This window comes from Zonotrichia leucophrys, chromosome 1A (assembly GCF_028769735.1).
Source record: "Zonotrichia leucophrys gambelii isolate GWCS_2022_RI chromosome 1A, RI_Zleu_2.0, whole genome shotgun sequence".
Classification (NCBI taxonomy): Eukaryota; Metazoa; Chordata; class Aves; order Passeriformes; family Passerellidae; genus Zonotrichia; species Zonotrichia leucophrys.
Window position 1 is genome coordinate 53,502,558 of NC_088170.1, and position 15,016 is coordinate 53,517,573.

Below are 15,016 nucleotides of genomic sequence, written 5' to 3' on the forward strand. Positions count from 1 at the left end.
AACATACTGAACATATCTTCAACAGTTTATAGCAACACAATAAAACTTACCCTCCTACCCAGAGAATATCACTTTCTTGATAAATAAAAAGGTTAAACTTCACAAGACAATCCTATGAATTTTTAAGACAATCTGTTCAATGTTCCTCATCAGACTATGTATAACAGATAAATCCTCTGTCTCCCAAACCAGAATAGAAAATACTCCACTTATCTATTTTTCCTCTTGCTTCTATTTTTTTGTTCCTTTTGAAAAATGAATATATGCTTCGATTTTTAGTCAATAAGAAAGTATTTAATCACCTATCATTCCTTTTGCATGTTTCTTATATTTGAGAATGCAGTCGAGGATTTTTTAAAAAAGAAAAAAAAAATTGTGGGTAAAAGTATTGATTTAAAAAAAAAAAGTAAAATCATGACTGAATGAAACGAATTTCATCACACCACTATCTGCCAGAGTCTAAAATGTAAGTTAAGGGGAACTTTACTCACAGAATTATCTTTGGAGCTTTGTTACGGAGATTTAAACACCTCTACTGCTAATTGCTTCACTGATTGTTCTAGAATAAAGAAGTAGAAAGGAAAAAAAGGTGCTTGTTTTACAATTCTTAACTATTTATAATTCTTTGCTTGCTGACAAGCTAGAAAGCAGCTTTTGCAATGGGTAATTTCAAAGCTTTTATCAAGTCAAAATGACACAGCTAACAGAGTTTTGCTCCTGTTTCTCCATGGGCACTGACACTCCCAGGTGTGCAGAGAGCTTACGGATCCATCTATGAAACTAGAAAAGGTGCATTAGAGTCCTGTGCTGGCTTTGAAAGACTTGCTCTTTCACTAATTGGATTAGGACTTACATCAGACAAAATGCGCTTGTGTATTTGGAGACAGTCTACTGTCCAGCACTCTCTAGACTGAACACACTCTCAAAGAATATATTTGCCTTTTTGCCTTTTCACTGGAAATCACATTAAATAACCCAAATATCCTGCTCTGGTTTGATCTTTTTGGGTTTGGTTTGGGGTTTTTTTTGTCTGTTTTTTTTTTGTTTGTTTGTTTGTTTGTTTATTTTCTTTCTCTTTATTCATTTCAGTAAAAACAGAGGCTACTGTGAAAACAGTAAAAAATTTACCACAGAAGCCAAGGCAGCATTTCAACCAGGGAAAACACAGGGTCCCTCACACCCCACTGAGATGTCTGACTGCTCCTCTTTTCTGCTGATTTGTATCCAACAGAGAATACAACCAGTTGATTCCTCTGCTGAGACTGCTTTCCTGAATTGCAAGGAGAAACAAACAGGGAAAAAAGAAGTAAGAAAAAATATTACACACAAAGAAAAAATTAGATATGCATTGGAAAGAATATAAAAAGTTAAATTTAAAAATAGCTTATAGAATGGCATCCTTTCTAATTGCTTAACCATTTCTCATCTCCTTTAAATTGATGTGGATTCTGTTGAGGAATTAAAAAAATCCTAATTTAATTCCACCATAAATAAATGAAAGCAACAAGAAAATTAACTGCAGTTTGTTCTATATTTGATGCAAACCCTTCAAATTACCATCATGCTCTTTAGGACATTATTTATTATTTAAGTCCACATAAAGAATGGCATGAGGTACATAATAGTAATGGGGAAAATGGGCACCAAACAAGTGACTCAATGATTTTCAAACTGTTCTTCTAAAGCAGAGAATATTTATTATATATTATTATAGCTATTATGTGATGATTATTATTACATTTATTAGAATATAAAGGTACTATTAAACTGTTGCAAAACTGACACTAATTGCTAATTCTGTGTCTGTGATCTGTCAAGAGTTGAGCTGTTTCAGGATACAAATTCAGGCACTTTTTGCCAGTTCTACAAACTCCATGTTAGGGGTATCTGTGGGACAAATTTCCCAGACTAAGCTGTGGGGACGATAGCAGGGCTTCTGCTGGAAAATTCTCTTCAGTTTAGCAGAACAGAGTATGGTATGTAGGAAATCAATTCCCCTTCATTCCCTTGCCAAAGAGTGTTTTAAATTTCCATCCTACATGAATCATATGAGATTGATGTTTTGCTTAACAAAGCCACTTTACTTCAGTGACATTTGAAAACTAAGGTATTGTGTACACCCAAGGGCAGCAATAACAACTTCATATTATCTTTTATGAGTCTTCATACTCAATATTTCAAAAAGTATATTTCAAAGATGTTGCTTTCATATTGCTGGACTAAGGACTATGGATATGCCCAGGATGTTTTTCTAGCCAATATCAGGACCAAAAGTAATACCCCAGCTTCCAAGCTGACCTGCTGCACTGAGACTGGACAGACAGCCCTTGGAGAACCATCCCCTCTGGGCCATGTGCTGTGCTCAAGATGTTGGATAATCACTAATTAAAAGGTTTTAATGGGAGTATTGAAGATTGAAAATTTTGTTTTGTGTTAGACTTCTGAATTTCAACAATTGTTTTCAAACTCTGAAAATATTTCAGTTTAGTAATGTTTAATTTTTTTAATGAAAATTTTAAAGTGTACTGTTTTTGTTGTGTAATGTTTTGCTTTTTAATAGAAACTTAGACATTCCTTAAAAGAAAAAACCAAAATATTTTGTTTCAAGAAGGCTGAAATGGAAATAGATTTAGAGAAGTGATTGTCCATGTTTATTTTTCAATGGAGATTCTTGAAAAAGATAATCCCTTATTAATCTTCAATTTATAGTACTGAAGTTTTGCTACTGCAAACACACGCAGGAATCCTATTGTAGACAATAATCAAAACTTGCAAAGCTACCTGAGGAATGTAGGTCTACAAATTTCAAGGAAGGTCTACAAGTTTGATGGAAGTCATGCAGCAAAATAGCTCAGAACAGCTCTGGGCATTTCAATAAATGTGTGTGTAATATTTAAAAGCCAGAATCTGCCTCATTGAGTTTAACTAAGGATCAGGAAGTGACCCTGGATACAGAATGAGCAGTCAAGAATGACAGAAAAACAGAAAAGCTACCTGAGATCCTGTTTCAAAATAGACCTACAAAGATTTGATTTTTCAGATCTTAATCAATGATCTGAAGAACTGAAAGATTTCTAATCACTCTTGAAAGTCAGAAAAGGAAAACAAAAATTCTCATCCTCAACCTGCAACAACGACACTTGTAATGACCTTTTAAGTACTAATAGCAAAATCAAAAAACATGAGAAGGTCTTGAGAAAAAAAAAATATAATCAAAACATCAAAGAGAGTGTCACTTTTATTTCCTTCTGGAAAAAATTGAGTTGGATCTTCTCTGACCTCCTTTGTCTGTTTGGATTTTTTTTTTTTGCTAGAGTTATGCCAAATTATCTGAAGGTCTTTTACAGCGTCAGAGACCCTGAAGAGCTGTTAGCCAGACATGCTGCAGATGTGGCTGGATATTCACTACAGCAAACACAGCTCTCATCAAATTGCATCACACCATCCTGGATTCCCAGTCCCCAGCAGTGCATGAAAAGAGCAAAATATCAGAAAAAAAAGCTAACCGCAGTATAACAGACAAATTTTTAGCATGTCTGCATTCATGCCTTCAATTTTGTCCTTGGTAAATTTTAGAAAGTCATTATGTACAATGTGGCCAAGTGGTTTTTACTGTCTAAATTATGGCCAAAAGAGGTGAAATTTGATTCATTATTAGGAAGGTGGAGTCACAACATCACTGGTTGTTCGTAAATCCATCAAGCTCCTATACAGAATCCTGCTCTGAAAATGCATTTCCCAAGTGTGACAGTCTGCTAGTTTATACTCTCACAAGTATCTCTGCCAGGTATATTACTGAGTCAATACATTGAGAAACAGGAAAAGATTTTTAAAGGGTTTCTATCTACGTAAAAGTCTAATGTGTCTTAAAACACCTCATGAAACAACTGCTAAACAAATGATCTCTGAAATGTCAGTGTAGTGTTTGCATAGCAGGTCACTGCATTTTAGTAGAATTCTCACAGCTCTGACGTGCATGCAGCCAGAGAAAGAAGTTCCCATAAGAGATTATCACAGGAAAAAGCCTCATTCATGTATGCAATTGTTTGTTATCAATATACAGCATGTACTCTAATTTATTTTGACTTGTTGGATTTGATTCACTGCTTTTGCATGTTTGCTTTAAACTGGATAATCAAATCTGGCTGTGTAAGAGCTGAACTTTTTGCCTCTATGAAAGTGTGCATTGACCATTTGGTGGCATTTCTCCAAAGGGAAGTACACACCTTTCTCACCAATGTGACCCTTCCACCTTTCTCTTCCTTTCCCAGAGCAACAACTGAAAATTTCTTCAGAAGGCTCAGCAAGTAATGCACCCTTCTCTAGTCAGGTTAGAGAAAAAGATATTTATTAGGACATTTGCCTCTTTGCCTAGACAAACATAGTGCATGCAATCATGCTCAGGGTGTGTCTCTCCCTACCTAGGCAGACGATAAAGTTAGTGATACAGTTTGCAGGGTAAAGGTCTGAAGGCAAATGAATTTAGTTCAGCTATGAAGATAAATGGCTAAGGGAGGCTAAATAGATCAGAACTGCCAATAGGCATGTTTGAGGGAAAGGCTCAGATGCAAGACAAGAATTAAATACAGCAAAATCTTCATAAATGTTCTAATTGAAGTGTCTGTCCCAGCTGTTAAAGTTGGTGGTCTAAAAGACAGACTTTTGTAAGAAACCACACTTCATTGCTGCCATTCCTCACAGCATCACTGGAGCTATTAGTTTGGTAACAATTGTAGAAGTAGAGTCTTATTTGTGGAATGGAAAATTATACCCCAGAAGGATGCTCAACATATTAGTTGCAACAGAGAGACAAACTTCTCCTTTTGGCATCCTGATGCAGGGAAAGTGGTGCAGAGGACACCGCCTGGTCTCCAAAAATACTCTGACTGTTGCAAAATATGGCCTCTTGAATGTGCTATTTATTTTCTAAAACTATTTCAGGAGGCCTTGAGGAAGAATCCTGCCTGCATTCTTTCTGGAGCTCTGGATGAAGGGTAGCAAGCCTGAGCATAGTCTCTATTATGGCAAGCTTAGTCATTAGGATGGAGTCAGCAGCCCAACCCTCTGAGCAGGTTCTGTAATCTCATTGCAGGATCTCTATGGAAGTGGCTAAACCTGCTGCATGGGGGGAAGAGACTTCCTACCTGCCTCTGTGGGTCACCTTTGTCTTGGCTTTACCTCACCAGGGTGTGAAGTGCACAGACAACACAAATCACCAGCTGCAGGGCAGATGTCACTCAGGCAGCCTCTGGTGCGAAAGTGTCACAGGACACAGCACATGCCTGGGAGGAATTAAACCTGCAGGGGCAGCACGGTGAGTTAACTGAAACCATGCAGAGAGACCATCATGGTGGCTGTGATACCAATTCACACTCATTTTAAAGACACCTTGTCCCACTTTCCCTTCTCTGTAAGACAGGAATACTGGTAAAGGCTTCTGTATTCCTCACAGCAATATTGTTAGAAATGGATCATTTCTGATATCACAGTGCACAGAAGAATTAACATTGTAAAAGAACTGGGCATAATTTTACATGCATTTTTTGTGTTATAATCTACATTGCATTCACTGAGCACCATTAGTGAGTATGTACATCCACTTGCCAACAAAACAGCTCTAGCAAACATATACCACAGATACAGTGCTCAGAAACCCCATGGAGACAGCAGCTGCATAAATTCTATCAGAAGATGCTGTTGTGTTCCAAGGCATTATCAACTTCCTCTGCAAAGCTGGAAAAACATATGAAATGTAGAATTCCATTATTTTGTGTTACTACATTTTCACTGCAAATAAGACTATTTCAATTCCCATTCCTGCAGTAAATGCATATGCAACAAATAAATGCTTTGTTTTATTATTCTTTATGATTCTTGATTATTTATTGCAACTAACCTTAAGATTTTTTTTGCTGTATTTTAATTTTTTTTTCACTTGTTTGGATAATCCAGAAAGGTGTTGGATTTTTTTTCCTGTCTGACAGTGGTTGTTATGAAAGTAGGTGGGTGGACTGGTGGTAATTAGTAGCTTATACTCATCAATATTTATTCTCATTCCAGAATTTTGCCAAATTTTCTGTTGTTTCCATTTTACATATGAACTAAAATATTTTTGAGGACTAGAAGTAGGAGGATAAGTAAATAATGTGTATCCTAAGTATTCTGCAGAATTGTAAGCAGATGAAAAAAAAGACACCCAAAACAATCAAGCCACGCTACAGATATTGCTCACAATTTCATTGACTCACATTTAAAATCTGAGACTTTCAAAAGTGATTTCCTTTGCCATGAAAGAAAACGACTGCCGTTGTTTTTTGCCTGTGATACATTTTTGAGGGAACATCCCCGTGTGTATGACCACCATGGCACAATTTGAGCACCCTTGTGCCTCTCAGCCCCAGCCCAAGGACGCTGCCCCGTGTGCGCCTCTGCCAGGGCTGCCTTGGCTGCCCACGCCACCCCTTACACAACAGCAACACCCATCCTCAGTTTCGTGCTTCTCATTAGACAACACGGTCCTGTCAGGTGGCACTGCGTTTTGGCTCCTGCACACACAGCTGTTTTTACTACTCAGGGTATTTGAATGCTTACTCCACCCATTTGTTTAATGAGACCTGTAATCAGCTTCAATTCCAATAGGTCATTAACACCTCACCCACAGCAATATGAAGCCGAAATTGGACAGGTTTGTTATGCCTGTTACAGCATGCAGGGGTGATACTTTCTGCAGGTTTTAAAATGTCTTTATTATAACTCATGTTAGTAATAACTATGAGCCATTCTCCTTCCTACAGCAGCAACAAAAAGTAATAACTCTTCTTGTCTTTTTCCTGTGTGATTATGCTTTGAAGTCTACATCTTTTTCCTAACTTTTGAATTTCATTTCATAAATATATCAAGCAAATAAAAGCACTATCATGAATGAGTCTCAATATTTTTGTCCTTATAAGAGAAAAATGCAAAAGATTAATAAATATATAGGAACTACATCTGGCTTAGTGTGGCTTACTAAGCCCCACTTAGTAACTGGTGGAATGAAAGGTGTCATATCTATTCTTGTAATAATTTGTCAGTACCTTAATTTCTATGACAATATACTGGGCTGGATATAACCTGTGTGGCCTTTTTCTTGTTCTTAAAGGACAGGAAATAGTTGTTGCTTAACATCTGAATTCCACCTGCTAAATGCACCTTACTATAGGATGTAGCACCAGGGAGTTGGCATTTCCAGAGTGGAGAGTGGGTATGTGAATGACACACCTTCATTCATGCCTCTTGTTTTCTTTTTCCTTTCTGGGAATAAAGATGAGGCTATTAGTGTGGTATCTGCTTACGCCTGAGAGAAAATGGGAGGAACGTGTCAGAGGCAAAAGGGCTGGATGTGGAGAAGGAGAAGATGTATATCCCCAAAAAGTCATCTGTACAGTAAACTGGAAAACCACTGTTTCTTTACATTGAAAAGTTTTAGTATATTTTCATTAACTTCAGCATTTTGCTGTGAACTGCTGCTATTACATGCTATACAGACAGAGTCTGTAAATAAGGGTGAGTATTAGCAAGTGCTTTGTGTTTAACAATGGGCAGAGAATCAGCACTGCACACTCCAAGCCCAGGACTTCTCCCTCGCCTGTATGCTGCACCTCTGTATTTTACTGGCAGATTATACAGTACCTGTATATAGCTATACTCAAAAAGTGACTAAGATCTATAATTGAGGGATAAGAATGGGTGCTCTTTCAGTGGTTTTTCATCCTGACTTCATATCTGTTCACTTGTCTGATCTGGAATCAGAACTAGCTGAGAGAGCTGGAACCCACCAGGAAAAAGTGAGCTGATTTCCAGCAACTGAACATGTGGCTCTTTTCCTCTAAGGAAACAAAAAAATATATTATATAGATTGACATTCCTGGTTTTTTAAAAGATGGCCCAACATAAGACATTATTGTGCAAAAGTTTGTTGGGTTTTTTTTTTTTGGTATGTAGGGTGCCAAACAGGAATATAGATAGTCCAATTGGAGTTTGGCAATTGTCAGTATGACAAAATCTAGTATTAATTTTGGTCCTTTTTTTCAGATACCTTAGTGAAAAGGCCAAGGACAGAAAGAGAAGGTGGAACTCCACTTCTCACTCCCAAATATTTCCTCTGTGTCACAGCTCAAGTGGTCTGCAGGGAACATACAGAACTCTCTGACTTCTCTGGCTAAGCCTTTAATTCACCTAAGTGCTCAGTGTCCATTGCTCTCACACTATTTCTTTTCCCAAACTCTAAATTTATTTCATAACAGGGACAAAGAATTATTCCTGGAAGTATAAAGAGAAAAGTAGGTCAAGACACAGACTTACTTTGACTATCTCCCTTTAGCACTTTTGTGTAGTTGTAATTGAACTGTCCTTTTTAAAAGTATGCCCTGTATTTTTATTTTTAAAATTTTTTTGCGACAATTCAGCTTGGAAATTAAATGCATTTATGTCATTCAACTTTTCTGCAGATTTGCAACTGTAATTAATTATTTTATTCCACTTCAGGTTCTTTAGAGCCCATAACAAATAGTGTATCCTTGGAAATATAAGGAGGAGGTAAATGGGGTAGAGTTCACTTAATTTCTGCTACATACATTATAAAGACATATATAAACTTTAAGGTAATGATATGGGTAATTTTACCAATGAAACATGAAATTACCTGCCCAGTGGGGCCGGGCAGACTTTTCTATGTTCTTCACATACAAAAGCAAGCAAAAAAGTTGATAAAACAATGGATTTGGAAGAACTGTGAGGATATGGGTCTTGGAACTACTTCACAATGTTTTCATCTGCAGATTCTAACAAAATGGCTTATGATTTTGACTGAGCTTTATAGGCATGGTTACAGTAGAACTATAATCAGTATAATAAAAAAAGCAGTGGAGAATCCACATCACCTACAGCATTCTTGCTTCCTTCTTGTAAACCTAAGGCTGTTTAGTGGAATGTTTTTAATTAGAAAAAAAAAAACCAAACTATTTACCAATTTAATTTGTTAATCCTATAATTAAACAAAAAGAGAACATTGTGTTTTTATAGTAATCATGTGAAGTTGGATACAGTTTGTTGTTTCATTACTTTGGTTCTTCCTTCAAGTTCCCAGACGGCACTTCAGAGAGAAAATCCAGGCCTTGAGTTTAGTACTTCAGCTGCCACAAAAATAAGTGTAGGTTATGTGACTCAAAAAGAAGATGTACTTTTTAAATCAAGCAGATACTTTTTGCACTGTTTGAAATGTCCCATTAGCAAGACTAGACTAGTTTAACCATATAGAGTGGCAATGGTCCAAAAATACTAATCAGCAAAGGCAGAAAATTTGCTTAATTTGGGTGCAGATGGCTTGGGTTTACATGGTGTTGCCAAGTTATTTTTATCATGGTAGTCTAGGTCCTGGCCAAAAGTTAGGAACAAAATCTAAGCACATATAAACTTTAATGATCTTTTAGATTTGAGCTAAACCCAAGCTTTGTTGACATTTCCACATCTGAGTTCTGAAGCTATCAATTTTATGGTATTTTAAAACCATTGCATAAGTTTGTGTCTGTAAATAGCACTGGGGAAAGTAAGCAAAAGGCCAGTCAGCTCTAAGGATAACCTTAACAGATTTTTTTTCCCTTTTATATTTCCAGTAGAAAAAAAAAAAAGAAAAAAAAAAAAAGAAAAAACAAAAGAAGGAGAAAAGAAGTGTAACCATACACCATTATTAATAAACAACAAGGTGTGGTCCTAATTTCAGTGGAAGAATGATGGCTTATTTGTAGTGAAGATCTGTCTCTTAGTTTAAAACTTCGCTTAGAAATTACATTGGTGGTTAGTCAGAAGATGCCCTGGTTTATAACAATGCTATAACAATGGTTCAGGGTAATCTGTCTATTCATTACTGATTGATTCTGTTCTGTTTTGGTGACTCTTATATTTTATCTGCATGAAGAGGCTGAACAGTTGAGTATCAGGTTTTCCTGTTTCCTGTGGTACTACTTTGAGCTCATCTTGATCTGAAAAAGTACAGAATTGGCCCAGGGATAATTAGAAACTTAAATTTTCATGGTTCTCTATGACATGAAGCCCTGTGAAAAAAGTGTTCAGTGGGTCAGGACCAGTCCTTTGTTTTGAGACAGAGAGGTATCTGAGCAATAGGACATTGACTTTAACAGCTCAGCAGGGCTGGGCAGTAGTTATGCCCTGAGAGAACTCCATGCAGTTTTTAGCAGGTAAGGCTGTTTTGTGAGAGGGGTAAGAAATGCATTACAAAAAATAGTAAATATTTTTAAATGTCCTGCAAAATTCCTGGTGATCAAAAAATTTACGGCAGTTGGACTAGTTGGTCAATGTAGGTCCCTTCCAACTGAAATATTCTATTCTGTTCTATTGAGTAACTAAAACCTGACTGTGATCCACAGTGTACACCCATCTTGCTCTGTTAACACTTGAGCATATGCATCTTCCATATATGTGCAATTCTGTGAATGGGTGAAGTGCAACTGTTAAGGGGTTTCTGGACATATTATAGCAAATGGCTTAAAAAAACCATGAAATTGAAAGTTGAAAAATTTTATTTTAGATGCAAAAGTTGGAAGATCTCATGAGATAGCTATGAATATACAGTATGCATAAATAACAAGTTAAGGTCCAGAACCTGTTCAAATGGGTTTTTATCTCCTTACAGCATCTTATTACATTAATAGGTGCTGGAGTCACTAGGGCTGTTCTAATCTTTAATGGTTTTATACCATATGGTAATGAAACTACCAGCATGCTTCACAGCACCACTTTCATCTTGTGTTCATTGTCTACGTGTATATTGTTGTCCAATACAGATATCAAAGTTTTGCCCTTTTGGCATACCCTTTTTTGAAATGATGAGACACTTCCAGAGGAAAAAGACAACTCACTTTGAATTAAGATAATAGAATATGACTCCCATTATAGGAATAACCTCTTTCATCCTTCTTGTGATCTTGTGATCACAGGGTACTGTGATGATGACAGGGGAGGGAATGCACAGAGATTGCACTCATGTGGGAGAAATGCAGCACTCTGTGTTGAAACACCTTCTCTAAATAGTGCTCCAGTATCTCTGCAGAGAGCACAGCTCATCCAGAATGCAAATCTAACAGACATATCTGTCAGTACAGCCACTTGTCTGAGAAAGAAGCAGAAGTGTTTACTTTTTTTTTTCTCTACTCTGAGGAGTAATTTATAACAACAATATTCATTCTGTCTAAGCAGTCTCTGGCACCAGAGTATGCATATCAGCAATTGTAATACAGTCATTCACTATTGGCACTTCAGGCCAATAAAGTTTATTTCACTTGGAGTGCTGACATGGCTGTCTGCAAACAAGGCTCTGAGAACTAAGACAGCTGGAATGTCATTAAAGAATATTGACTCTCTCTCTTCTTTTTTATCTGTTTCCCTTTGGTGGAACTTTAGTGCATTTAAGAATGCTAGTTGCCTCCCAAAATATGAAAGTAAAACAGGTAAAATCTATTTTTATATGTTCCTTTATGTGTATTGCAAGTAGCATAAATTAGTGAAGAAGATTAAACCATGAAACAGATTTGGGGAAGAGTAAAAAGGTGCCCAGGTGTGCCCAGATGGTTACCCCAGAGTTTTCATGAGGGCTTTTTGTGAATTTAAAACTGGCAGCGAAGGGAGGGGCTGATTATTAATAATTTAGCACCTTTGGCAGGATCAATATGACTAATTTTTTATGTCTGCAGAGCTAATTCCTATTCCTTTGTGAACTGAAGCACTGAAAAATTGAAGTAACAATTTAAAAGGAAAAGCATTTATAGGGATTAAGGGGAACTGATTGATTCTGGTTTAGTCTTTAAAAGAATTAATAACCTAAAATTAGGGTGTCTTTTGCACTTGTAGTATGTGCAACTTGAAGAACTTGCTAGAAGGGGTTTCTGAAAATCAAGCTTCACAAATGCTGCACATTTCAGTTATTTAAAAAGCATCCTTGCAGCAGCTACACCCCTCTAGTTTGGTTCTGGGACAGCTCATAGGAGGAGTTCCAAACACTCCCAGAGCTTAATACAGACTACAGGAATGTAGGAAACTGAGTTCTAGGAAAAAGGGAGGGAGTTTGAAAGAAACTGGTCTTTGTCTCCCTTTCTAGCCAGAACTATTCAAGTAATTAAACAAACTTCATGCCACAGTAATGGTGTGTGTCCTTCATAGAGGTTTCTGTGCTGGCACAGACGCCATAGGGAGAACCCTGAAGAATAAATGTCACAAATAAAGTTTCATAAGGGCAGAAAGCTGCCACACCCTCTCACTTAGGGAGAGGTGAAGGACCAAATCCATGGCTTGGAACTTCCACATCCTGCTACCAGTGGGGTTCCTATCCATCTGCTCCATCTACTCAATCTGCTCCATCTACTGCCTAAAGCGCTCACCTATGCTCGGCTCAGAGTCTTTGGTGAGAGCTTTCCCAGCTGACAACCTGTGCATCAGCAGTCCTTTCTCTGGTGACAGCCATCACAGTCACAGGGCAGGCCTGCTGCCATGCTCCTTCTCATTGATCCCCATTTTCATGACCTTTGAATTAACATTTCATACCTCCCGGTCATTCCCTGTGGGACAGAATGCCTGGCTCCCTGCTATTGTTGTGGAGGCATCATCTGCTACATAATAATGGGAAAGCACCTCTCTACAGCACGGATTAAAAGGAAAGACAGAAATAGAATGTTTTATGAATAATGAAAACAAAACACAGAAAAAAAAAGACATGGAACAATTGGATCACACTCAAAAGGAAATTTTTAAGAGAAATTAATGGTGAAATTAACCTCTTGTAATGTTTACAGCTATTAAATACAGAACAGAATATTATATTTGGCTCTAGGAAATAGGAAAGAACTATTAGCCAAATGACAGTTTATAGAGTGTCCTAGAGTGGGTTTCTCACAAAGGAGAAACAAAGCTGAAGAATTCTTGAAAAACCTTTCAAGAATTCCACTAAGTAGTTATACTATACAATGCAGGGGAATTAACACTTAAAACAGCTTGAAGAAATGCCAGTATGGACTTGCACTACTTGGAGCAAAAAAACTGCTTTACCCTGCCATAATTAAAACACACGTGTAAGATTTAAGTCATCAGGCACTGGTAAAGGACTGTGAAGCACAAAATATTTCAATGTTTCAATGTTAACACCTGAATGCTGGAAGGAAGGGTACACTAGGAGCAGTTTCTATTAAAATGTTCAAAAAGTTTTTTGTTTGTTTTTTTTTTTTCCAGAAGGCTGGTTTCTGTGTGGGAGGGAAGGGGTTTGTTGTTTCTTGTTTTAGTTATTGATCAATTAGTAGAGAAGACTGGACATTTGGGCCCTTTTCTAATGTTTTATCCACTTTATTTGCTTGGAAGTACATCGCTAGCACAAAAATGTGTATATATACATGTTCTTAAAAGCAGTAAAGCCTGCTGTAGTTCAACATCTCCTGGCTTTGGCTTATGAAGTGTGCAGAATAAGACTCTGTAGATTGGCACAGTTATGTTATTTTTCATGCAAAAGTAGTAAGTATGTAAGTTATTAGAAATACGGGAATTGCTCCTGCAAAATAAAGCCATTTTCATAGTACATGAAGTAATTTCACTTGTAATTGCTGTGACAGTGGGTTTAATAGATTTCCTAAATAAAAGAAAATAAAATAATTATTTATAATAGTGCAAAATTATCTGGGTTTACACAGGGATAACCATGATCCTTGGTTATATATGAAAAGCATTCTGCTTTCCACATACACCCTGAAATTGTTTAAAATTGTATAAACAATAATACTGTTCAAGACAATGGAGAACAATGATTTTGCATTTAGGATAAGAGTAAATGAGAAGCCTTTCATTTACAGAAGTAGGAGAACAGATATTGATGGAGAATCCTGTCCAATGTATCTTCTAATGAATAAACAGCAATTTTCAGAAATAATAGATTTTTTTTTTCTTCAACATTACTTTAGAGATCTTCTCATATAGTCACTGAATATTCTTTGTCCTTTGCGGTTCATATTAAGCAATTATACATTGTTTGTTCAAAATCTTAAATGATTAAATAAAGAGATTGACAGCCTTCTAGAAAGGGTTAAAATTCTGAGCTAATTTTTTTTCAAATTGCTAACCTTCCTTACATTTCAGACAGCTAATTCTGAAGCTGCAACACCCTTTCACAATGTTTCTACCTTTTATTCTGTACTCCATTGCAAAAGTAAAATGTAATAACTTTAACCTTCAAAACATTTGCCCAGAATTTTTCTTATGTCTGAAGCACCAAGTAGCAAATTAAGACTATGACTGTCAGGCCAACTAAAAAGGCAAAATCCATGCTGAGTTCTTCTCAACAGTACTCCATTAGCAATTTTTTCCCTAATCAAAGGGCCTCAGCTGACCTAGTACTTCAAGAATCCCACCATGGAGATTTTAAAATTTTTAGAAAAACTGATTACAGCAAATAAATTTACCAGCAGAAGCACATTGATTACTGACAGAAGGTAACAACATCCCAAAGCCCTTTTGTTCCAAACAGAGAAAACTAAAAGGTTGAAAAAACCTACTGGTAAAATTATTTCTGGCTACAACTAAAATAAAATACAACTTTCAGCATGGTGAAAAGGTCATAAAAAATCTTCTTCAAGACTTTCCAATGGATGCTGTTTGTCAATAGCCAAAAAAAAAAAAAAGCCCAACTGCATGATGTCCCAAATTCCCGGTGAATTCCAGCTTTTGTTTGTTTTTCTATTAAATGTACCAAAATGACCTCTGGATTTTAGTGTTTCTAGAAACTTTGTTTTGACTGATCTAGTCTACATATATAATTAGGAAAATCAAGATGAGTCCATGGGGTTTTTTAATGCAGTGTATTGAAAATGGGCATAACCAAGTTACAAAAGCTGCTGAAAAAGTTGTATGTGCATGTACTCAAAAAGAGAGTAAATAATCAGTTACCTATTTTAAATAATTTTTTTTCATTGAAAGTACATTACTA